Source organism: Hyla sarda, chromosome 12 (genome assembly GCF_029499605.1).
Source record: "Hyla sarda isolate aHylSar1 chromosome 12, aHylSar1.hap1, whole genome shotgun sequence".
Classification (NCBI taxonomy): Eukaryota; Metazoa; Chordata; class Amphibia; order Anura; family Hylidae; genus Hyla; species Hyla sarda.
Genome location: NC_079200.1, coordinates 57,742,126 through 57,767,046, shown reverse-complemented (window position 1 = coordinate 57,767,046; position 24,921 = coordinate 57,742,126). Strand labels below are relative to the sequence as shown.

Below are 24,921 nucleotides of genomic sequence, written 5' to 3'. Positions count from 1 at the left end.
AATAAAATCACGGTAAAGAACCGCTACCCTCTACCTCTTATCTCTGAACTATTTGATCGCCTCCAAGGTGCCCACATCTTTACCAAACTGGACTTAAGAGGTGCTTATAATCTCATCCGCATCAGGGAGGGGGATGAATGGAAAACGGCATTTAACACTAGAGATGGACACTTTGAGTATCTGGTCATGCCCTTTGGCCTGTGCAACGCCCCTGCCGTCTTCCAAGACTTTGTTAATGAAATTTTTCGTGATCTCTTATATTCCTGTGTTGTTGTGTATCTGGACAATATTCTGATTTTTTCTGCCAACCTAGAAGAACACCGCCAGCATGTCCGCATGGTTCTTCAGAGACTTCGTGACAATCAACTTTATGCCAAAATGGAGAAATGTCTGTTTGAATGTCAATCTCTTCCTTTCCTAGGATACTTGGTCTCTGGCCAGGGACTACAAATGGATCCAGACAAACTCTCTGCCGTCTTAGATTGGCCACGCCCCTCCGGACTCCGTGCTATCCAACGTTTTTTGGGGTTCGCCAATTATTACAGACAATTTATTCCACATTTTTCCACCATTGTGGCTCCTATCGTGACTTTAACCAAGAAGAATGCCAATCCTAAGTCATGGCCTCCTCAAGCGGAAGACGCCTTTAAACGGCTCAAGTCTGCCTTTTCTTCTGCTCCCGTGCTCTCCAGACCTGACCCATCTTAACCCTTCCTATTGGAGGTTGATGCCTCCTCAGTAGGAGCTGGAGCGGTCCTTCTACAAAAAAATTCTTCCGGGCATGCTGTTACTTGTGGGTTTTTTTCTAGGACCTTCTCTCCGGCGGAGAGGAACTACTCCATCGGGGATCGAGAGCTTCTGGCCATTAAATTAGCACTTGAGGAATGGAGGCATCTGCTGGAGGGATCAAAATTTCCAATTATTATTTACACCGATCACAAGAATCTCTCCTATCTCCAGTCTGCCCAACGGCTGAATCCTCGCCAGGCCAGGTGGTCTCTGTTCTTTGCCCGGTTTAATTTTGAAATTCACTTTCGCCCTGCCGATAAGAACATTAGGGCCGATGCTCTCTCTCGTTCCTCGGAGGCCTCGGAAGTAGAGCTCTCTCCGCAACACATTATTCCTCCGGATTGCCTGATCTCCACTTCTCCAGCCTCCATCAGGCAAACTCCTCCAGGGAAGACCTTCGTCTCTCCACGCCAACGCCTCGGAATCCTCAAATGGGGTCACTCCTCCCATCTCGCAGGCCATGCGGGCATCAAGAAATCCGTGCAACTCATCTCTCGTTTCTATTGGTGGCCGACTCTGGAGACGGATGTTGTTGATTTTGTGCGGGCCTGCACTGTCTGTGCCCGGGATAAGACTCCTCACCAGAAGCCTGCTGGTCTTCTTCATCCTCTGCCTGTCCCCGAACAGCCTTGGTCTCTGATTGGTATGGACTTTATTACAGACTTACCCCCATCCCGTGGCAACACTGTTCTTTGGGTGGTCGTTGATCATTTTCCAAGATGGCACATTTTATTCCCCTTCCTGGTCTTCCTTCTGCGCCTCAGTTGGCAAAACAATTTTTTGTACACATTTTTCGTCTTCACGGGTTGCCCACGCAGATCGTCTCGGATAGAGGCGTCCAATTCGTGTCAAAATTCTGGAGGGCTCTCTGTAAACAACTCAAGATTAAATTGAACTTTTCTTCTGCTTATCATCCTCAATCCAATGGGCAAGTAGAAAGAATTAACCAAGTCCTGGGTGATTATTTACGACATTTTGTTTCTTCCCGCCAGGATGACTGGGCAGATCTTCTACCATGGGCCGAATTCTCGTACAACTTCAGAGTCTCTGAATCTTCTTCCAAATCCCCATTTTTCGTGGTGTACGGCCGTCACCCTCTTCCCCCCCTCCCTACTCCCTTGCCCTCTGGTTTGCCCGCTGTGGATGAAATAACTCGTGATCTTTCCACCATATGGAAAGAGACCCAAAATTCTCTCTTACAGGCTTCATCACGCATGAAGAAGTTTGCTGATAAGAAAAGAAGAGCTCCCCCCATTTTTTCTCCTGGAGACAAGGTATGGCTCTCCGCTAAATATGTCCGCTTCCGTGTTCCCAGCTACAAATTGGGACCACGCTATCTTGGTCCTTTCAAAATTTTGTGCCAGATTAATCCTGTCTCTTATAAACTTCTTCTTCCTCCTTCTCTTCGTATTCCTAATGCCTTTCACGTTTCTCTTCTTAAACCACTCATCATCAACCGTTTCTCTCCTAAACTTATCTCTCCCACTCCTGTCTCCGGTTCTTCGGACATCTTTCCTGTAAAGGAGATACTGGCCTCCAAAAAGGTCAGAGGAAAAACCTTTTTTTTGGTTGACTGGGAGGGCTGTGGCCCTGAAGAGAGATCCTGGGAACCTGAGGACAATATCCTAGATAAAAGTCTGGTCCTCAGGTTCTCAGGCTCCAAGAAGAGGGGGAGACCCAAGGGGGGGGGTACTGTTACGCCGAGCGCTCCGGGTCCCCGCTCCTCCCCGGAGCGCTCGCTACACTCTCGCTCCCGCAGCGCCCCGGTCAGATCCACTGACCGGGTGCGCTGCGATACCGCCTCCAGCCGGGATGCGATTCGCGATGCGGGTGGCGCCCGCTCGCGATGCGCACCCCGGCTCCCGTACCTGACTCGCTCTCCGTCGGTCCTGTCCCGGCGCGCGCGGCCCCGCTCCCTAGGGCGCGCGCACGCCGGGTCTCTGCGATTTAAAGGGCCACTGCGCCGCTGATTGGCGCAGTGGTTCTAATCAGTGTGTTCACCTGTGCACTCCCTATGTATACCTCACTTCCCCTGCACTCCCTCGCCGGATCTTGTTGCCATTGTGCCAGTGAAAGCGTTCCTTGTGTGTTCCTAGCCTGTGTTCCAGACCTCCTGCCGTTGCCCCTGACTACGATCCTTGCTGCCTGCCCCGACCTTCTGCTACGTCCGACCTTGCTTCTGTCTACTCCCTTGTACCGCGCCTATCTTCAGCAGTCAGAGAGGTTGAGCCATTGCTAGTGGATACGACCTGGTCACTACCGCCGCAGCAAGACCATCCCGCTTTGCGGCGGGCTCTGATGAACACCAGTAGTGACTTAGAACCGGTCCACTAGCACGGTCCACGCCAATCCCTCTCTGGCACAGAGGATCCACCTCCTGCCAGCCGGCATCGTGACAATAAGATGTCTAGGGGCGGAATACCCCTTCAAGGACACCTTGGTTCCCCTGTTGACCAAGGTATTTATAGCCTTGGGCACTCTGCCGAAGTCAAAGAGGAGGTTAGCACTGATCATCTTGTCAAAGGGTAAAGACCCATCCTACATTGAGAATTGACGTCCCATAGCGCTTCTCAGTGCGGACAGAAAGATTCTGGCAAAGGTGCTGTTTAACCGGCTGGTGGAGTTTGCACCCTGGCTCCTTTCGGGGGCTTAGCATAGCTCTGTTCCGGGCCTCAGTACATTAATGCTGTGCTCAGTGTCTGAGAGGCTGTGGAGCAGGGTAGGGCAGGCCACTGGGAGGGATACTTGCTGTCCTTGGATCAGGCAAAAGCGTTTGATCGGGTTAACCATGAGTGCCTCTGGTCTGTTCTTCTGAGATATGGCCTGTCAGGGGGGGGGGGGGGGGGGTTGTTGATTTGCTTAAGACATTGTATGCAGGGGCAGAGAGTTTCCAACTTGAGAATGGTTGGATTGGCTGCTCTTTTGAGGTTGGTTCTGGTGTCCATCAGGGTTGGCCTTTGAGCCCTTTGTTGTACATGTTTGCAATTGATACTTTCCTTAGGAGGATTGATTGTGGACCGTTGGCGGGGATGAGAATGGACCTCATTCTGAGGGCGGTAGCCTATGCTGATGATGTCACCGTGTTTGTCTCTCTCTTTACAAGAGGAAGGCCGATGGGTGATGTCAGAGGTGGACTGCTACTCGGAGGCATCCGAGTCCAAGATCGACTGGGATAAGTGTGAGAGTCTCAAGCTGGGAGGGGGAGATCCTGGTTTTGATCTCCCGGATGCCCCTCCAAAGCCCCAGGAATCTACAAAAGTCCTCAGCATCAATTTTGGCCAAGGGGATTACCCCAAACAAAACTGGGACAGCAGGCTTAAGATTGCCGCTCAGAAGGTGGATCAGTGGAAGGGTTGGTCTGTGACCCTCCGGGAAAGGGTTAACCTGATCAAAACATTCCTGCTTCCTTTGCTGATATATCTGGGCAGTGTATGCATATTGCCAGAACCTCTCTGGACCGAGGTCTACAGTGTGTTCTTCAAATGTTATGGGGGAATAGGCAGAACCTAGTGAAGGGGGAGGTTACTTACCAGACTAGGGGGTTGTGTATGGTCAAATCTGTGGTATTCCTGGTGAATACCTTTCTTAAGACCAATATTGCAAACCTCTGGAAAGAGAGGGCTCCTCCATGGGTATCCTTCTGTAGAGGATGGCTTCGGCCTTTCTTCCAGGAATGGGAGACAGGAGGGCAAGTGAAGGATCTTCACACACCACATGGGTATCTTTCGGCTTATGCTACCCGGGGGATGTGGGAGATTAGGACTCTGTAGAGGAAATTCTTTGACAAGAGGGTCCTGTCTTCTCATTTCCAGAGACCATTGGCGCACAAGGGTTGCCCAAGTCGGGATCTGGAGGTTGGTTTAGGGCTTTTGAATTCTATTAGGATCCCTTGAAGTTTTGGGGCTTGACTTGGTGCTGCTTCCATGGGAAACTGTGTGTGAGGGACAATCTGAAGTGCAGGAGCTCAGAGGACCGGGGATATCCCCGTGACGAGTGTGGAGGCATGCTGGAAAGCATGGAGCATTTTCTGCTTCATTGTCCCTTTAACACAGAGGTTTACAACAGGGTGGGTGCTTCCAATGGTTGGCCTAGGCTGGCCAGTCTCTCCTATGTGGAATGGGCCTATGGGGCATTCAGAAACCTTGGAGGTTGGGACTGCAGCACTTTATTCCTAGTCAGCTCAGTGGTCAGGTACTACACGTGGAATGCATGGTTTTTAGTATTGACGCAACGTTAAATCCTCCCTGTGGATGAGGTGGTTAGGAACATACTGTGTGACCTGGTGAAGGTGCGTTCTCTGGAGTACGAGAGGCTGGGTGCTGGCAGGGCCTCTCTTCTGTGGAGGGGCTCTGCCTTTAAAGTGCCTTAGCCTGTTTTCTCCTTCCCTGGTGGTGGGCTGATGCTGACCCATTAGTCTTTTTTTTTGTGCTGTAGGTATATGGTAATATAGGGCTTGCAGGCACTGAACTTGGGTTTTGTGTGGCTGGAAAGCCTCGTTGTTTGCTGTTTGGTTTGTATAGTTTGTACAATTTTTGCATATATTTTTGTTTGTATAATATATATATACCCCACCCACCTCTATCAGGTGTGTATATAAGGTGGCTTGGATGTTCCAGATCCTGCCATGCTTACTGAACTGTTCACACAGAGGCATATTCACAGTGTAGGGTCCGTCCCAGGAGGCTACCTTATCGCGGTGGGACGGTCCAAGCTATTTGACCGCCGGCAGAGACAAATTTGCGAGCTAAGTGCCTCACTATTTCATAGTTTCACATTTGCATCTATTACACCATAGCTGTATAGCTCTCCATGTTTTAACTGCATATTCATTTTGCACCTATATCCTTGTGCTGGCAGTGTGCTGCTGCATTCTTCTGTTGCTGTATATCTAGCCTAGTAGCGTGCACTTGTAGGCCAGGTCCATATAATAGTTTGGTATCAACTAAAGTGCTGGCTCACTTATTCTTTGTCTGTATTGCACATACGGGGGAGTGGCTACCTCCATGTTGGCCTTGCACCCCACCCACCTCTATCAGGTGTGTATATAAGGTGGCTTGGATGTTACAGATCCTGCCATGCTTACTGAACTGTTCACACAGAGGCATATTCACAGTGTAGGGTCCGTCCCAGGAGGCTACCTTATCGCGGTGGGACGGTCCAAGCTATTTGACCGCCGGCGGAGACAAATTTGCGAGCTAAGTGCCTCACTATTTCATAGTTTCACATTTGCATCTATTACACTATAGCTGTATAGCTCTCCATGTTTTAACTGCATATTCATGTTGCACCTATATCCTTGTGCTGGCAGTGTGCTGCTGCATTCTTCTGTTGCTGTATATCTAGCCTAGTAGCGTGCACCTGTAGGCCAGGTCCATATAATAGTTTGGTATCAACTAAAGTGCTGGCTGACTTATTCTTTGTCTATATATATATATATATATATATATATATATATATATATATATATATATCCCCTTAAGGACTCAGCGTTTTTCCGTTTTTGCATTTTCATGTTTTCCTCATCACCTTCTAAAAGTCATAACGCTTTCAATTTTGCACATAACATTCCATGTTATGACTTATTTTTTGCGCCACCAATTATACTTTGCACTGACATTAGTCATTTTACCAAAAAATCCATGGCAGAACGGAAAAAAAATTCATTGTGCGACAAAATTGAAGAAAAAATTTATTGTAACTTTTGGGGGCTTCCGTTTCTACGCAGTGCATTTTTTGGTAAAAATGACACTTTATCTTTATTCTGTAGGTCCATAGGGTTAAAATGATACCCTACTTATATAGGTTTGATTTTGTCTGACTTCAGAAAAAAATCATAACTACATGCAGGAAAATGTATACGTTTAAAATTGTCTTCTTCTGCCCCTTATAACTTTTTCATTTTTTCTAGTACGGGCCGGTATGAAGGCAAATTTTTTGCGCCTGTGTTTTGAAGTTTTTATCGGTACCATTTTTGCATTGATCGGACTTTTTGATCACTTTTTATTCAGTTTTGCATAATATAAAAAGTGACCAAAAATATGCTATGTTGGACTTTGGAATTTTTTTTTCGCGTACGCCATTGACAGTGCGGTTTAATTAACAATATATTTTTACAGTTCGGACATTTACGCACATGGCGATACCACATATTTTATTTTTATTTTTATTTACACAGGTTTTTTTATGGGAAAAGGGGGGTGATTCAAACTTTTATTAGGGAAGGGGTTAAATGATCTTTGTTCACTTTTTTTTTTCCACTTTTTTTTTGCAGTGCTATAGCTCCTATAGGCAGCTATAACACTGCACACACTGATCTTTTACCCTGATCCCTGCAAAGCCATAGCTTTGCATGGATCAGCGAGATTAGCCTGTAGCTCAGCCTTGGAGAAATCAAATGCCGATCAGACGTGACGGAGCATGGTAAGGGGGTCTCCGCTCACGTCCTAGCTGATCGGGACATCGCGATTTTATCGCGATGTCCCGATCAGCCCGACTGAGCTGCTGGGAAGCGTTTACTTTCACTTTCAGACGCGGCGGTCAACTTTGATCGCCGCGTCTGAAGGGTTAATAGCGCGTGGCACAACGATCAGTGCCGCACGCTATTAGCCCAGGGTACAGGTACGCCCTGAGTCCTTAAAGGAGATGTCCGGTGCTCACTTTGCCTATTGTATCCATTCCGGGCTGCAAAAAATAAGAAAATGAGCTTTCTCTTGCCTGCCTACGCTCCCGCGGAGCTCCGGTACAGGCGTTCGGTCCCCGGGCTGTATTCTTCTTACTTCCTGTTAGCCCGGCACATCACACAGAGCTTCAGCCTATCACTGGCCGAGGCGGGACATCGCTGCGGCCGGTGATAGGTTGAAGCTCCGTGTGACGTGCCGGGATAACAGGAAGTAAGAAGAATACAGCCCGGGGACCGAACACCAGTACTGAAGCACCAGGGGAGCCAAGGCAGGTAAGAGAAAAAAAATTTCTTTTATTTTTCAGCCCGGAACTGATAAAAAAAGAAAAGTGAGCACCAGACATCTCCTTTAAGAGGACATAGGGGGAGATTTATCAAAACCTGTGCAAAGGAAAAGTGGCCCAGTTGCCCATAGCAACCAATCAGCTTGCTTCTTTCATTTTGCAGAGGCCTTGTTAAAAATGAAAGAAGATCTGATTGGTTGCTATTGGCAACTAGGCAACTTTTCCTTTGCACAGGTTTTGATAAATCTCCCCCATAGTGTTTATATATTTAGGGTTTGTATATATTAGCATATTTTTTTTTCTAGCGATTGGTTTATCACATTGTGTTGTGGGTTTAGTTTAGGTTGGGTAGTGGTAAAAAGGGGGAGGGGGGTTTCTATGGGACTCTGTACATACAAAAAATCCTGGACTGGTTCATGGACATCATGTATTGGGGGCATGGTATGCGGGACCAGCTCAGGGCCAAAAAATAAAAATTGCATTTTTCATTTGTGGTGTTTGGTGGTTTGTGACAAATTAACTATTTGTTTATTTTGAGTGAGAGAAATGCAACCAGGCCAGGGGTTTTTAGTTTAATTATTAGTATTAAGGTTATAATTACTATGATTATTATTTGTTATTAATATTATTATTATTATTTGGTAGTGTTTAGTAGTTTACATTTGTGGGGCTGTTATTATAGTGTTGTGTTTAGTCAGAATGTGGCTGGACCAGGAAATACTTTGATGGACATTTAAGGACTTATATGGACTCATTACTTGTATATATTGTATGTTGTGTGTATTATTGTTATGGTGTTGTTTATAATTATTGTAATGTTTTATATTTTTAAATAAAAGATCTACAGGATGTAACTCAGGATCAGCACAGGATAAGGAATATAATGTATGTACACAGTGACTTCACCAGCAGAATAGTGAGTACAGCTCTGGAATGTAGCTAAAAAGGCAAACTGTCACTTTACTCTTACATACATGTATTTTAGTCTCATACAATCACATCCTTCCAGTGAATAAAAGAGTTAAACCTGGTTTCCTTTGAAGCGCTGTGATTAATAATCGCACACTGTAGATGTGGGTGAAAACACTTGTGGACGTGCACCTCTGATGTTCTCACTATGCAATTAAACAACAATACAGATGAAAGCAACAGATAAGTTATCATTATCCAGCCAGGAGAAGAAGAAATCTCCATACATTTTACATTCATTATGGATTTCTGAACATTTTGTCTTCTTAGGAAATATACACTTAAGATAACAAGGTTCCTGTTCATCTGAACACCGCTTTTGACATTTCTCCAATCTCAGTGCACTTTAGTTAGTTTAAGCATTTCACATACACTGCTCCAAAAAATAAAGGGAACACTAAGATAACACATCCTAGATCTGAATGAATGAACTAATCGTATAAAATATTTTCATCTTTACATAGTTAAATGTGCTGGCAACAAAATCACATAAAAATTATCAATGGAAATCAAATTTATCAACCCATGGAGGTCTGGATATGGAGTCACACTCAAAATCAGCGGAAAACCACACTACATGCTGATCCTACTTTGATGTAATGTCCTAAAAACAAGTCACAATGAGGCTCAGTAGTGTGTGTGGCCTCCATTTGCCCGTATGACCTCCCTACAATGCCTGGGCATGCTCCTGATGAGGTGGACAGTCTGTTGGTGGATGGAGCGAGACATGATGTCTTAGATGTGCTCAATCAGATTCAGGTCTGGGGAACGGGCAGCCAGTCCATAGCATCAATGCCTTCCTCTTGCAGGAACTGCTAACACACTCCAGCCACATGAGGTCTAGCATTGTCTTGCATTAGGAGGAACCCAGGACCAACCGCACCAGCATATGGTCTCACAAGGGGTCTGAGGATCTCATCTCGGTACCTAATGGCAGTCAGGCTATCTCTGGCAAGCACATGGAGGGATGTGCATCCCCCCAAAGAAATGCCACTCCACACCATTACTGACCCACCACCAAACCGGTCATGCTGGAGGATGTTGGAGGATGCAGCAGAACGTTCTCCACCGCACCTCCAGACTCTGTCACGTCTGTCACATGTGCTCAGTGTGAACCTGCTTTCATCTGTGAAGAGCACAGGGCGCCAGTGGCGAATTTGCCAATCTTCTTGTTCTCTGGCAAATGCCAAACGTCCTGCCTGGTGTTGGGCTGTAAGCACAATCCCTCACCTGTTGATGTCAGGCCCTCATTCCACCCTCATGGAGTTTATTTCTGACCATTTGAGTGGACACATGCACATTTGTTGCCTGCTTGAGGTCATTTTGCAGGGCTCTGGCAGTGCTCATTCTGCTCCTCCTTAAACAAAGCAGAGGTAACGGTCCTGCTGCTGGGTTGTTGCCCCACTAAGGCCTCCTCCACGTCTCTTGATGTACTGGCCAGTCTCCTGGTAGCGCCTCCATGCTCTGGACACTACTCTGACAGACACAGCAAACCTTCTTGCCACAGCTCGCATTGATGTACCATCCTGGATGAGCTGCACTACCTGAGCCACTGTAGACTCCGTCTCATGCTACCACTAGAGTGAAAGCACCACCAGCCTTAAAAAGTTACCAAAACATCAGCCAGTGTACTGACTCACGGCAATTGGCAGGACACTCACAGAGGAAGTGGATCCGCATGACCTGTGTGACAGATGACGTGGGCCATGCTAGGGGGTGGAGTCAAAGGTGCCGCTGCTTTTCACCAGAGCGTGCCACAAAGCAGGATGGTCATGCTGTGGCTGTCGGCACCCAGGTCGCTACCCCTGGCACGATTCGACCACACAGGTGGCTGAGAAGATGCGAGGCACAGGAGAGAAACAGCAACTCGTGGTCAGGATAGCAGTAGGTCAGGGGGCAGGCAGCAGAGGGACATAGTCTAGAACGTAGCAGGAGGTCAATAGGCAGGTGGCAGTGGAGCAGGAACAGGTCAGGGAGCAAAGTGTAAGGAACATGGATAAACTGTAGTACAGGAATGCTTTCTCTAGGGAAAGAGGGTAACAAACAGGGCCGCCATCAGAAATTTTGGGGCCCCTTACACAGCTCAGGCCTGGGCCCCTGGACACCCCTCACAGTACAGCCAATTGCACCTACGACAACATAATACCAGTATCAGCATTACAAATCAGGCTGCTACCCCTCATGCACTTTTATCCCCTCCCCCCTTGATCAACCCCCTGTGCTATATCATTTGCCCCCCCCTCTGATCCCCCTGTGCCACTTTATTCCGTTTCTACCCAGTACACTTTTCAGTAAAAATGATATTATTTTTATTCTGTAGTTCCATACGATTGCACCAATAATCAATTTTTATAGGCTTTGTTTTATTTTACTATTTGTTTTAAATAACTTTTTGTACAAAAAATCATCCTATTCTGACCCCTATAACTATAGTATTTTTCCGTAGACAGTGGTCCCTCAAGTTACAATATTAATTGGTTCTGGGACGACCATTGTATGTTGAAACCATTGTATGTTGAGACCAAAACTCTATGGAAGCCTGGTAATTGGTTCTGAAGCCACCAAAATGTCATCCAAAAATAGGAAAAAGTGAGGATTAAACAAAAATAAGTAGATAACTAATATAGATAAAGCAAATCCTTACATATAAAAGTAAGAAAGATCTGCTGGGAGCTGTAATAGTCTATGTAGAGGACAGGAGCTTCTTCAGGGTCCTGTACAGTACACGCAATGTCCTAAAAAGTAAAAAAGGAGCTGCCCTTACTTGGTGTCCAAAGGAGCAGGTAACTGTGGCACAGGTAAATAGTAGTACAGAACATATAATACCTCCCTTTACTGTAGGAGGCGCTACCAGACAGGAATTTAGTGCATACACTTCAGTAATACAGGTGTTGTACCAGTGAATGCCCATTCTGATTGGTTGGTTCTTCTGGCCATTGACACGTTTCACAGATCTGGACTGTCTGTACATTGTATGTTGAGTCTGGTTTCAAGTTACAATGGTACAGAAAAGACCATTGTATGTTGAAACCATTGTATGTTGGGGCCATTGTAAGTTGAGGGATGACTGTACTGGGCTAAGTGAGGTCTTACCTTTTGTGCTTTGATCTGTAGTTTTTACTGGTACCATTTTTTGTTTTTGATGGGACTTCTCGATAACTTTTTATTCAATTTTTTATGGTATATGAAATTACTTAAAATTAGCAATTGTGGACTGTGGTATTTTTTTTTAACAATTACGCCATTGACCATGCAGATTATTTAACGTTATATTGTAATAGTTTGGATGCACATGTTTGTATTCTTAAATTATTTTATAAAAAAAAAAAAAAAGGGAAATAAGGGGTGTGTTAAATGCAGTGTGTGTGAATTTTATAGTGCTGTGTTTTCCAAACAATGTATCTCCAGCTGTTGCAAAACTACAAATCCCAGCATGCCCAGACAGCCGTCTGCTCTCCGGGCATGCTGGGAGTTGTAGTCTTGTAACAGCTCGAAGCACCCTGGTTGAATAACACAGATATAGTTATTTGTGTGTGAGTGTGTATGTACTATAGCAGTGGTCTTCAACCTGCGGACCTCCAGATGTAGCAAAACTACAACTCCCAGCATGCCCGGACAGCCAATGGCTGCAGGTCTGCAGGTTGGAGACCACTGTAATTTACCGTCTCATGATACACATTCTTCCTGGGCCTCCACAGAACAACAGTCAGGCTCCTCCCACCCATGCGACCGATCACATGGTAATGACATCATCGAAGGTCCTCTGCCTCCCATACACAGCCCGATGTTCGGCAGTAAATCACTCCACTGTGCTGCTGTTGCTGCTGCCTGTAAGAGCCTCATACATGGAGGAGAGGACAGATGCAGTAAGTATTGGGTCGCAGCTGCCAGTGGAAGCAGGAGACAACAGTTTTAACAGCGGTCTTCTGCTTTTGTGCTGGGGCTACTGCAGGGGAGTGCAGCGGGGGGGGGCCTGGGCCTCTTACTGGGGTACTGGCTGTACCCCCCCTGATGGCGGCCGGCCCTGGTAAGGCTGGGTTCACATCACGTTTTTGCCACATTGTTTTCAATCCATTTTTCTAAAGAAAATACGTTTTGTCTCCGGTTTAAAAACCGTACTGCAACCGCATATGTTTTTTTTTTTTTAACATGGACGTCAATGGGAAACGCACATGTATACGGTTCCATACAGGAAAAACGAATACGTTTTTACTTTGCACATGTGCATTTGCATCCTAAAGTCCCCACCCAAGACCCCTCCCATTAAAAATTTACAAAATTTTCAAAAACGTATGTTTTTTTTTTCTATAAAAACTGACGGAACTGTATGCACTTTTAAAAACAGTATACTGTTTAAAAACGCATACGGTTTACTTTGTTCCATCCGTTTTTTTGCCATACGGTTTTCTTTAGAAAAACGGATTGAAACCAGTATGGCAAAAACGTAGTGTGAACCCAGCCTAACAAAGATTCGGCAGGGAGTGAAGGGAGGTGCAGAAACTTATAAGTGAGGTGCAGGTGAAAACAATAATTAAGGGCTTGGCCCTTACTGGCCCTTTAACCCCTTAAGGACCCTTGACGTACGCGTATGTCATGGAGAATTCCGGCCCCCGCCACGCACCGGGCGAGGATCGGACCGGGATGCCTGCTGAAATCATTCAGCAGGCATCCCATGCAAAGGCCCAGGGGGGTCATTAGACCCCCCCCCCCCCCATGTCGGCGATCACGGCAAATCGCAAGTGAATTCACACTTGCGATTTGCGCGATTCCGGTTCATTACGGGTCTATGGTGACCCGGTGACCCGGAATAGAAGGGGTATCGCGGGTGTCCATGACACCCACAATCCCCCTGAAGGGATAGGAGTGAGGTGGCAGGGGTGCCACATCTCCTATCCCTGCCATTGGTGGTCTAGACGCGACCACCAATAGCAGATCGGGGCGGGGGGGTTAACTTTCGTTTTCCCCATCCTGCCCACCCACAATAGGCGGGGCAGGACGGGGAAACCCGACAGGGACCGGTGCCGAAGATCCACTTACCGATCCGGAGGCTGCGGGCGACGGAGATCGGCGGGCGGCGACATCGTGCGGCTGGATTCTATGAAAGCCGGTGAGTTGCCTAGCGACATCTGGAGGGTACAGTGTGAGACCACTAGATAGTGGTCTCTTACTGTAGCCCTCCAGATGTTGCAAAACTACAACTCCCAGCATGCCCAGACAGCTGTTTGGGCATGCTGGAATATATAGTTTTGCAACAGCTGGAGGGCTACAGTTTGAGACCACTGGAGGGCTACAGTTTGCTGTCCGGACATGCTGGGATTTGTAGTTTTGCAACATCTGGAGGGTCACAGTTTGGAGATCACTTTGCAGTGGTCTCTAAAACTGTATCCCTCCAGATGTTGCAAAACTGTAAATCCCAGCATGCCCAAACAGCTGTCTCGGCATGCTGGGAGTTGTAGTTGCGTACCTCCAGCAGTTGCATAACTACATCTCTCAGCATGCCCTTTGGTGAACAGTACATACTGGGAGTTGTAGTTTTGCAACAGCTGGAGACACACGTTGGAAAATACTGAGGTAGATAACAGAACCTAACTGAAGGTTTTCCAACCAGTGTGCCTCCAGCTGTTGCAAAACTACAACTCCGAGCATGCATGGTCTGTCAGTACATGCTGGGAGTTGTAGTTTTGAAACAGTTGGAGGTTTGCCCCCCGAGGTGAACGTACAGGGTATATTCACACGGGCAGGTTTACAGTAAGTTTCTTGCTTCAAGTTTGGGCTGCGGCAAATTTTTTGCCGCAGCGCAAACTCCTAGTGGGAAACTCACTAACACACCAGTGCGAACGTACCCTAAAAACACTACACTACCCTAACACAAAATAAAGGGTAAAACACTACATATACACCCCCTTACACTGTCCCCCCCCAATAAAAATTAAAAACGTATTGTTTGGCAGTGTTTCCAAAACGGAGCCTCCAGCTGTTGCAAAATAACAACTCACAGCATTTCTGGACAGCCACTGACTGTCCAGGCATGCTGGGAGTTTAGCAACAGCTGGAGGCACCCTGTTTGGGAATCACTGGCGTAGAATACCCCTATGTCCACCCCTATTCGATCCCTGATTTAGTCGTCATGGCGCTCTCTCACTTCAGAGCCCTGTCATATTTTAAGGAAACAGTTTAGGGCCACATATGGGGTATCTCCATACTCGGGAGAAATTGCACTACAAATTTTGGAGGGCTTTTTCTCCTTTTACCCCTTATGAAAAGGGAAAGTTGGGGGCTACACCAGCTTGTTAGTGTTAAAAAAAAAAAAAATTACACTAACATGCTGGTGTTGACCCCCAAAATTTGTAACGCAGTTTCTCCTGAGTACAGAAATACCCCATATGTGGTCGTAAAATGCTCTGCGGGTGCACAACAAGGCTCAGGAGTGAGAGCGCACCATGTACATTTGAGGCCTAAATTGGTGATTTCCACAGGGGTGGACGATTTTACAGCGGATCTGACATAAACGCAAAACAATAAATACCCACATGTGATCCCATTTTGGAAACTACACACCTCACGGAATGTAATAAGGGGTGCAGTGAACATTTATGCCCCACAGGTGTCTGACAGATTTTTGGTAAAGTGGTACGTGAAAATTAAAAATGTACTTTCCAAAGATCTGTCAAACACCAGTGGGGTGTAAATACTCACTGCACCCCTTATTACATTCTGTGAGGGGTATAGTTTCCAAAATAGGGTCACATGTGGGGGTGTCCACTGTTTTGACACCATGGGGGGCTTTTTAAACGCACATGGCCCCTGACTTCCATTTATAAACAATTTTTTCCATAAAGCTCAATGGCGCTCCTTCTCTTCTGAGCATTGTAGTACGCCAGCAGAGCACTTGACGTCCACAAATGGGGTATTTCCATACTCAGAAGAGATGGGGTTTAAAATTTTGGGGGGCATTTTGTCCTATTACCCCTTGTAAAATTTTAATTTGAGGGAAAACTAGCATTTTAGTGGGAAAAAAATCATTTACACATCCAACTTTCACGAAAAGTCGTCAAACACCTGTGGGGTGTTAAGGCTCACTGGACCCCTTGTTACGTGCCTTTAGAGGTATAGTTTCCAAAATAGTATGCCATGTGTTTTTTTTTTTTTGCTCTCCTGGAACCATAGTGGCTTCCTAAATGGGACATGCCCCCCAAAAACCATTTCAGCAAATTTTGCTTTTCAAAAGCTAAATGTGACTCCTTCTCTTCTGAGCATTGTAGTTTGCCTGCAAAGCATTTTACGTCCTAACATGGGTTATTTCCATACTCAGAAGACATGGGGTTACAAATTTTGGGGGTCATTTTCTCCTATTATCCCTTGTAAAAAAAAAAATAATTTGAGGGAAAACTAGCATTTAGTGAAAAAAAAATCATTTTCACATCCAACTTTAACAAAAAAGTCGTCAAACACCTGTGGGGTGTTAAGGCTCACCAGACCCCTTGTTACGTGCCTTGAGGGGTGTAGTTTCCAAAATAGTATGCCATGTGTTTGTTTGTTTTTTTGCTGTTCTGGCACCATAGGGGATTCCTAAATGTGACATGCCCCCCAAAATCCATTTCAGAAAAACTCACTCTCCAAAATCCCACTGTCGCTCCTTCCCTTCTGAGCCCTCTACTGCGCCCGACGAACACTTGACATACACATATGAGGTATTTTCTTACTCGAGAGAAATTGGGTTACACATTATAGGAAGATTTCTCTCCATTTACCCTTTGTAAAATTCAATAACTGGGTCTACAAGAACATGCGAGTGTAAAAAATGAAGATTTTGAATTTTCTCCTTCAATTTGCTGCTATTCCTGTGAAACACCTAAAGGGTTAACAAACCTTTGACTGTCATTTTGGATACTTTGAGGCATGCAGTTTTTATAATGGGGTCATTTGTGGGGTATTTCTAATAAGAATGCCCTTCAAATCCACTTCAAAACAGAACTGGTCCCTGAAAAATTTAGATTTTGAAAATTTTTAGAAAAATTGGAAAATTGCTGTTATACTTTGAAGCCCTCTGATGTCTGCCAAAAGTAAAAACATGTCACCTTTATTATGGAAACATAAAGTAGACATATTGTATATGTGAATCAATATATAATTTATTTGGAATATTAATTTTCCTTATAAGCAGAGATCTTCAAAGTGAAAAAAAAATTCAGCAAATTTTTTAATTTTTCACCAAGAAATGATGCAAGTATCGACAACATTTTACCACTAACTTAAAGTAGAATATGTCACGAAAAAACATTCTCGGAATCAGAATGAAAGGTAAAAGCATCCCAGAGTTATCAATGTTTAAAGTGACAGTGGTCAGATGTGCAAAAAAATGGCCGTGTCCTACAGTGAAAATTGGCTGGGTCCTTAAGGGGTTAAATCTAAGAGCTCCATCTCCTCCTAGGGCACTCACGCCAACGCTGAGAGAGAGGAGAAGGCAGCGTGGAGAACGTTGGTAAGTGACAGGCCGGGAATCGCATGCGTATGCGTCCCGCGATGTGAATCCCAGCCCCGACGGCAGAGGAGGAGATGGAAGGAGGAGAGCACTCACGGCCAGCGTGTCTGGCCGGAGCGCAGGACGTGACAGCCAGGAAGCATAGGAACTGAGAAGTGGTCTGTAGTCACCACCTGAAGGACCACTCCTTTATTGGGGGTGCCTCGCTAATTGCCTATAATTTCTACCGGTTGTCTGTTCCATTTGCACAACAGCATGTGAAATTGATTATCAATCAGTGTTGCTTCCTGAGTGGACGGTGTGATTTCACAGAAGTGTGATTGACTTGGAGTTATATTGTGTTGTTTAAATGTTACCTTTATTTTTTTTTTTTTGAGCAATGTATTAAAAAACATACAGATTCGTGATACCAATTGCCTCTTTCAGGTCTGGGCCACTGGAGATCACCATAGACTGGATCACAATCAATCAAGTACATACACACAGTATAGGTGGTCCATGTGGCTCCTTTGATAGTGGGAGCTCGGCCATGCTTGTTGTATCCCTTTTGCTGCTGGGTGGTGATAATCAATACAGGACTTCCCGTTATATATTGTAGGCGCTATGTTATTTACAGTAACGAGTGTGGGGAAATCAGGCCAGGGTGGCATAATTACATCATGTAAAGTCCTAACGCTATCATATCTAGTGTGATAGATTACCCGTCACTATAAATATATTTGTGGTCGGTTCTCAATCGTACAGCGAGCCTACCTAACTAAACCTCTAACTAAACTCCTATTCCCTACTACATCCAATAACCTATCTAGGCAGACTGAGTTGTGCCATATACTGCCGCGTAGGAGTACACCTGAAAAATAGAGGGCATACCCTGATGTGTAATGATAGTCATAAAGTGAAAATGATATTGAGGGAGGGTTGGGTGGGACGTGACGAACCCGCGGCGTCAAGCACTGGTAACGCCGCGGGTTCTTATAGCGAAATCCCGCCCCTCCCACAAATACGGCTAATAAATTAGCCTTAAAACTTGTGGTCGGTTCTCAATCGTACAGCGAGCCTACCTAACTAAACCTCTAACTAAACTCCTATTCCCTACTACATCCAATAACCTATCTAGGCAGATTGAGTTGTGCCATATACTGCCGCGTAGGAGTACACCTGAAAAATAGAGGGCAAAACTCATAATGAGAACAGAGCGCTATTAACACACAATAACCCTGTGACCAATAACTGAAATGCCTCGTGCGACACTTACTATGGAATGGGGGTATAATGCACATCGTACTGAATTCCCAGCACCCCAATTTCCTAACCACGTATGCTGGCACACCACAATGTGACAACGGTGTAGCAGCCCCGATGCTAAGGGAGTGACTGGATATAACTAACGAATCGCTATGAAGATCTTAACAAGAATACGTACGTATGTTTGGCAAACAACTTAGCAGTGAGTGCCGCCCCCTAACAATGGCAGCGGCTGATCCCGTTGGATCCTTGACATGTGAAAGCGAAGCTAGCCACACTCGAACTGAGCATCACTCGTGGGACTCGGGAGAGTACCGAATGATAATAATAACCTGATCATAATATTCATCTGCTATATAATATCAATACGTAACTATCTGTAACCCTGCAAAGTTATAGTAACTACAGCCATGCATCTGCATGTAATTCCCCTGAACTTTAGGAACCATGACAACTGAAGGACAGTGCAGCCTCTAATGTCAAGCCGTCCAGATGTCGCCATGGGGAACTACCCAAAGCGTCAACTAACTAACCAACCAACTAAGCGGATTGCTAGAGGGCTTGCGAACCTTCCTCCTGCGCACTCACCAGGGCAGAATTGATGGCATGGAATGCAAACGATGACGCCCAGTCAGAGCAAGACCGTGATATTAAGCTGGATACCTGACAGATATACTTTGCTAGTATTATGTTGGATGCAGAGAAGGGTGGCAAAACCCGATAAAGGCACATGAGATATCCTTTAAGTATCTAATGCAAAATATTGTGAAAGTATTCCAGGCTACATGTTGGAAGTTCTCAGTGAGCTGCGGACGTGTAACGTCCCAACAGAGAACAACCCTATGCCCGAAAACACAACTCCAAGTGCTAACAACGTGTATACACAAAAGACTACGTAACCACCAACCTATACTTGTGTTAGGTTACCACTGTAACGAACCTGTGGACGTTAACGGGAATGAAACCATTCATGCAGCAACATGATGATGAGACTCAACCAACACGTGATTACTATTATCGTCAACCTTAGTCAAGACAAACAAAACCAACCATACAGACCCAAGCTATGACCCTAATGCTAAGTAAAGATATTGACACATGAAGACGTTGCCGCCGACCTGAGGGCGTGTCAGGTCACAACTGAACCGACCTGTAGATGAGACAGGCCGAAACATGAATGAAAGACTCAACCAAATCTGTAACTACCAGTATGATCGTCACCCTGCACCAAAACAGGTCTATACCTAAAGACGTGGCAATTAACAATGGAAATATAAAGCTATCCCTGCAGCATAACCCAACTGCTGAAAAAACACAATGTATACAAAAACGTCATTGCCAACCCAAAGTCGAGTCAGGTTGTACCCAGACTGACCTGCAGATGTGACTGATCTAACGGAATTAATGCCTCAACCAACATATGTGACTACTAGTATCGACGACAACCTGAAACCGAGACAGATTGTGACCATGATTGACCTATAAAGATGACAAACCCGGACTGACCCGTAAATGAGATTGATCAAGCCAAATTTAAAGTCTCTACCAATGTACATAACTATTGGAAACAACATCAACCTGAAGCTGAGACAGGCCGTAACCATGCTTGACCTGTTGACTTAGCAAGTAATAAACCGAACCCCAGCTATATTTTCATATGCTCGACTCAATGTCAATAAAAATGGTACCCCACAGAATAATCCGTACAGATTCACCCAAAGCCATAAAAACCCACTCAGTATCATAGACACAGGTGTATGTTCTAAATACCATAACATACAACAAAATATCATGAAACGTGTACCCAATGGACCTATGAATCTATACCGAATAGAACAATCCTGCCCTGAGAATATATGCCTTGCATGACTTCTTGATCCACACGCAGACCTTAAAATATAAACGTGAGCCCAACATAACCATCAAGGCCAAATGCACCTCACTAACACCGCAACCACATGCTCAAACTACTCACGACCGAATACACAGTCGAACTATATGGGCGTATGTATAAAGCTTTGAGCGCGTACACCGAACAGACTATGAACGTGTGGCTGGAAATTACTGCACAAGCGAGCATATGCACTGAACAAACTGCATGAACGAATAAACTGAGCAACTTTCCACACAGTCAGGAATAATGAGCATGTCACCGCCTATGTGTTGTAATGTTGTTGCTCTGAAGGCGTGTCAGTAACAACAATTACGCAATGAACACCCCTGCAGACGTGGCAGGCATAAAGAGTATACACCACCTATATGTCGTAATGTTGTTGCTCTGAAGACGTGTCAGTAACAATAATGCTATGTACCCCCTGCAGACTTGGCAGGTATAATGGGTACACACCAATGTGTCGTAACGTCGTAGCTCGGAAGGCGTGTCAGTAACAACAATTGTGCATTGTGACGCCCTGCTGATGTGGCAGGCATAATGGGTGTACACCACTAATGTGACGTGTTATTGTTGCTCTGAAGACGTGTCAGTAACAACAATTACGCAATGTATCCCCCTGCAGACGTTGCAGGTATAATGGGTATACACCACCTATGTCTCGTGTTATTGTTGCTCTGAAGACGTGTCAGTAACAACAATTACGCAATGTATCCCCCTGCAGACGTGGCAGGTATAATGGGTATACACCACATATGTGTCTTGTTATTGCTGTTCTGAAGGCGTGTCAGTAACAACAATTATGTGACGTACCCCCCTGCAGACGTGGCAGGCATAACGGGTATACGCCACCTATGTGTCGTAATGTCATTGTTCTGAAGACGTGTCAGTAACAACAACTATGCAATGTATCCCCCTGCAGACATGGCAGGTATAATGGGTATACATCACCAATGTGTTGTGTTATTGATGTGCTGAAGGCGTGTCAGTAACAATAATGCAACTTGTCAGTAACAACTACACCATGGATCTCCCTGCCTATATACAGAAGTGTACAGAATGACTATGTGCGAAACTGTCGTATAACAGCTATGCATGGCTGTACCACCAAACTTGATGACCCTATACCCAGGCCAACTATATGCGCGTATACACCACCAAAGCGAACGCACCTGTGGCCAATCACAACCGATGACAAAGAACAAGCATGCATGTAGTAACTATTATGACCACATACCTGCGCACAGGGCCACACCCCATGCGCTGTACGAGCATGTGCGCGGCACAAACGCTGCGAGCACGCTAACCTCACAACCCGCAAGCGCACGCACCGCACACATGAGCACACACACAGCACGATTCCCACGAACACACATATAATCCAACTCTACAAGCATGTACAGTATAAATCCTTTGAGCGTGATAACCGTATAAATCTACAAACGTGTGTACAGTATAATTCCTATGAGCAGGCACGAGTGTAGTATGAATCCATAGCGTGTATACAGTATAAAACCTATGAGCGAGTGTACAGTATGAATGCAATAAGTGTATGTGCCGTATAAAAGCTACAAGCATGTGAACAGTATAAATCCAACTAGCATGTGTATAGTATAAACCCTACAAGTGTGTGTACAGTATAAATCCTACAAACGTGTCCGAGTGTGTGTACTGTATCAATCCTGCGAGTGAGTGTACCAAATGACTCCAACTAGCGTGTGTACAGTATAAATCCTATCAGTGCATGTATAGCATAAATCCTACAGGTGTGTGTACAGCATAAATCTTGCAAGCGTATGTACAGTATAAAACCTACCAGTGTGTGTACAGTATAACCACTACAAGCGTGTGTACAGTATAACCACTACAAGTGTGTGTACAGTATAACCACTACAAGTGTGTGTACAGTATAACCACTACAAGCGAGTGTACAGTATAACCACCACAAGCGAGTGTACAGTATTACCACTACAAGCGAGTGTACAGTATAACCACTACAAGCGAGTGTACAGTATAAGCACTACAAACAAGTGTACAGTATAACGACTATAAGCGAGTGTACAGTATAATCACAAGCGAGTGTACAGTATAATCACTACAAGCGAGTGTACAGTATAACCACTACAAGCGAGTGTACAGTATAGCCACTACAGTATAACCACTACAAACAAGTGTACAGTATAACGACTATAAGCGAGTGTACAGTATAATCACAAGCGAGTGTACAGTATAATCACTACAAGCGAGTGTACAGTATTACCACTACAAGCGAGTGTACAGTATAACCACTACAAGCGAGTGTACAGTATAGCCACTACAGTATAACCACTACAAACAAGTGTACAGTATAACGACTATAAGCGAGTGTACAGTATAATCACAAGCCAGTGTACAGTATAATCACTACAAGCGAGTGTACAGTATAACCACTACAAGCAAGTGTACAGTATAGCCACTACAGTATAACCACTACAAACAAGTGTACAGTATAACGACTATAAGCGAGTGTACAGTATAATCACAAGCGAGTGTACAGTATAATCACTACAAGCGAATGAACAGTATAACGACTATAAGCGAGTGTACAGTATAATCACAAGCGAGTGTACAGTTTAACCACTATAAGAGAATGAACAGTATAACGACTATAAGCGAGTGTACAGTATAATCACTATAAGCGAGTGTACAGTATGATGACTATATGCGAGAACCGTATAAACCCTACAAATGTGTCTATAGAATGAATACTACGAACACATGTACCGCAACTACGAGGGCATGTGCCCAGAAACAACTGTATAATCATATGCTTAGAACACATTATATGAACAAACAAATGACATAAACATGCACAGAACTACTACATGCATAGCAGATGGACTAAATAACAGTGGACACATTCAACTATACCAATGCTGTAGTGGCTTGAAACCAGCTCAGTAAAACAGTTTTTTAACGAGGCGGGAAATGGCAAAATCCTCAGAATTCATATGATTTGGTTTATACTGACAACAACAGCCACTTCTTTTTTTTTTTTCATGAAGCACGGCAAGAAGGGAGGAGAGAATGAACTGAGCCTCACATATACTGAGGTGAGCAATACTAGTGACCGCATACAGTTAAATACATTTTTATATTGCCACAGCTTTATGCATCATATAACCTGAGGCCAACACCGCACGCAAAATTGGGACACCGGGGAGGGTGAAATGGTGTGTTCCCCCCTTAAACTCGACTCAGATATGCAGGGTTCGTAGGGGGAGCGAGACATCCCCTTCTAAACACATAAGCGCGGGCGCCCGTGACGGCTCCCACTGCCGGATTACACACGCTGACAGGCTGCTAATAGGGCGCACACACGGCCATGAAGCACGTGGAACACCGTGCTGAAACCAAGGCCGGGGCTGACCGAGGGTGCCCTGCATACTCCGGATTACCTCCGGAGAGAGGGCTGCAGTGGACGCCACCACCCCAGCCGGCCCCGGCCGCTTACCATTACGCGGAACCTTGAATTATTAACCTCACAACGGAACTCCTATGCATCTGCTGATTCTCGTGTCAGCTGACGAACCCGTGGCGTCAAGCACTGGTAACGCCGCGGGTTCTTATAGCGAAATCCCTCCCGTCCCACAAATACGGCTAATAAATTAGCCTTAAAACATAATATAAGGGTACATATCATTGTCACATATATGTCATAGGTTTTGAATGGTGAGGATCCGGGTTTTGAACCCCCCGCTGATTACTAAAATGACACAAAGTTTGTAAAAAAAAGATACTTATCTTCTTATCTGACTTACAGTATACCTGTTATAAAAAAATAAAAAAAGAGGCATGGAAAAATTATGTTTAACCCCTTAAAGGAGAACTCCAGCAACAGTTAACTTATTCCTCATCCACATAGGATAAGTATCTGATTGCAAGGGGTCTGACCTCTGGGGCCCCGTCTCACTCAGTGAGAAGCGAGTGTTGTCTACCTGTAGGAGTGCCAATAATGCCCGAGTGCTGTACTCGGGTCTTCTAAGGCTCCCATAGAAGTGAATGTATGTGTGAAATCTGCAGCACGTGCTGCTCACTGAGCCCCAGGTCTCATCCTGGTGGTCACTGACATTTTAAAGACCCAGCCAATTTTCATCTTTGCATTTTCCTTTTTTCTGACTCACCTTTTCAGAGACATCCACAGACCCTATGAGGGATTGTTGTTTACACAACCAATTGTAATGACACCTTTCATTTTAACATAAAGTGGATGGCGTAACAAAGAAAATATTTTATATGAAAAAGAGCAATTTTGCTTTTGAGGGAATTGCTTTTATACAGTGCGATTTACAGTAACACTGACATTGTATCTTTATTCTGTGGGTCAATAATATTAAAAACAATACACACATTTGCATAGTTTTTCGAATATTTTACTACTTTTAAGAAAAATCTAACTTTTTTTTTACCAAATAAGTAAGCTTAAAATTGCCCTTTTCTGAGCCCTATAATAATTTGTGTTTTGAAGAGTCTTTTTGATCATATTTTTACACTGATGTCGTTCACTGTGCAGAATTATAAACATTACATTTTATTCGTTCAG

General features: G+C 45.0%; 1 long non-coding RNA gene across 1 annotated transcript in view; it reads left to right on the top strand.

Annotated features, from left to right (window-relative positions):
• The first annotated feature begins 12,500 nt into the window (after positions 1 to 12,500).
• Positions 12,501 to 24,921, top strand: part of LOC130297077 (uncharacterized) — a 36,700-nt gene continuing 24,279 nt past the window's right edge. The window contains exons 1-2 of the long non-coding RNA XR_008849386.1: positions 12,501 to 12,587; positions 17,153 to 17,203. This is a non-coding gene — a long non-coding RNA (uncharacterized LOC130297077). The remainder of the gene's footprint in view (positions 12,588 to 17,152; positions 17,204 to 24,921) is intronic.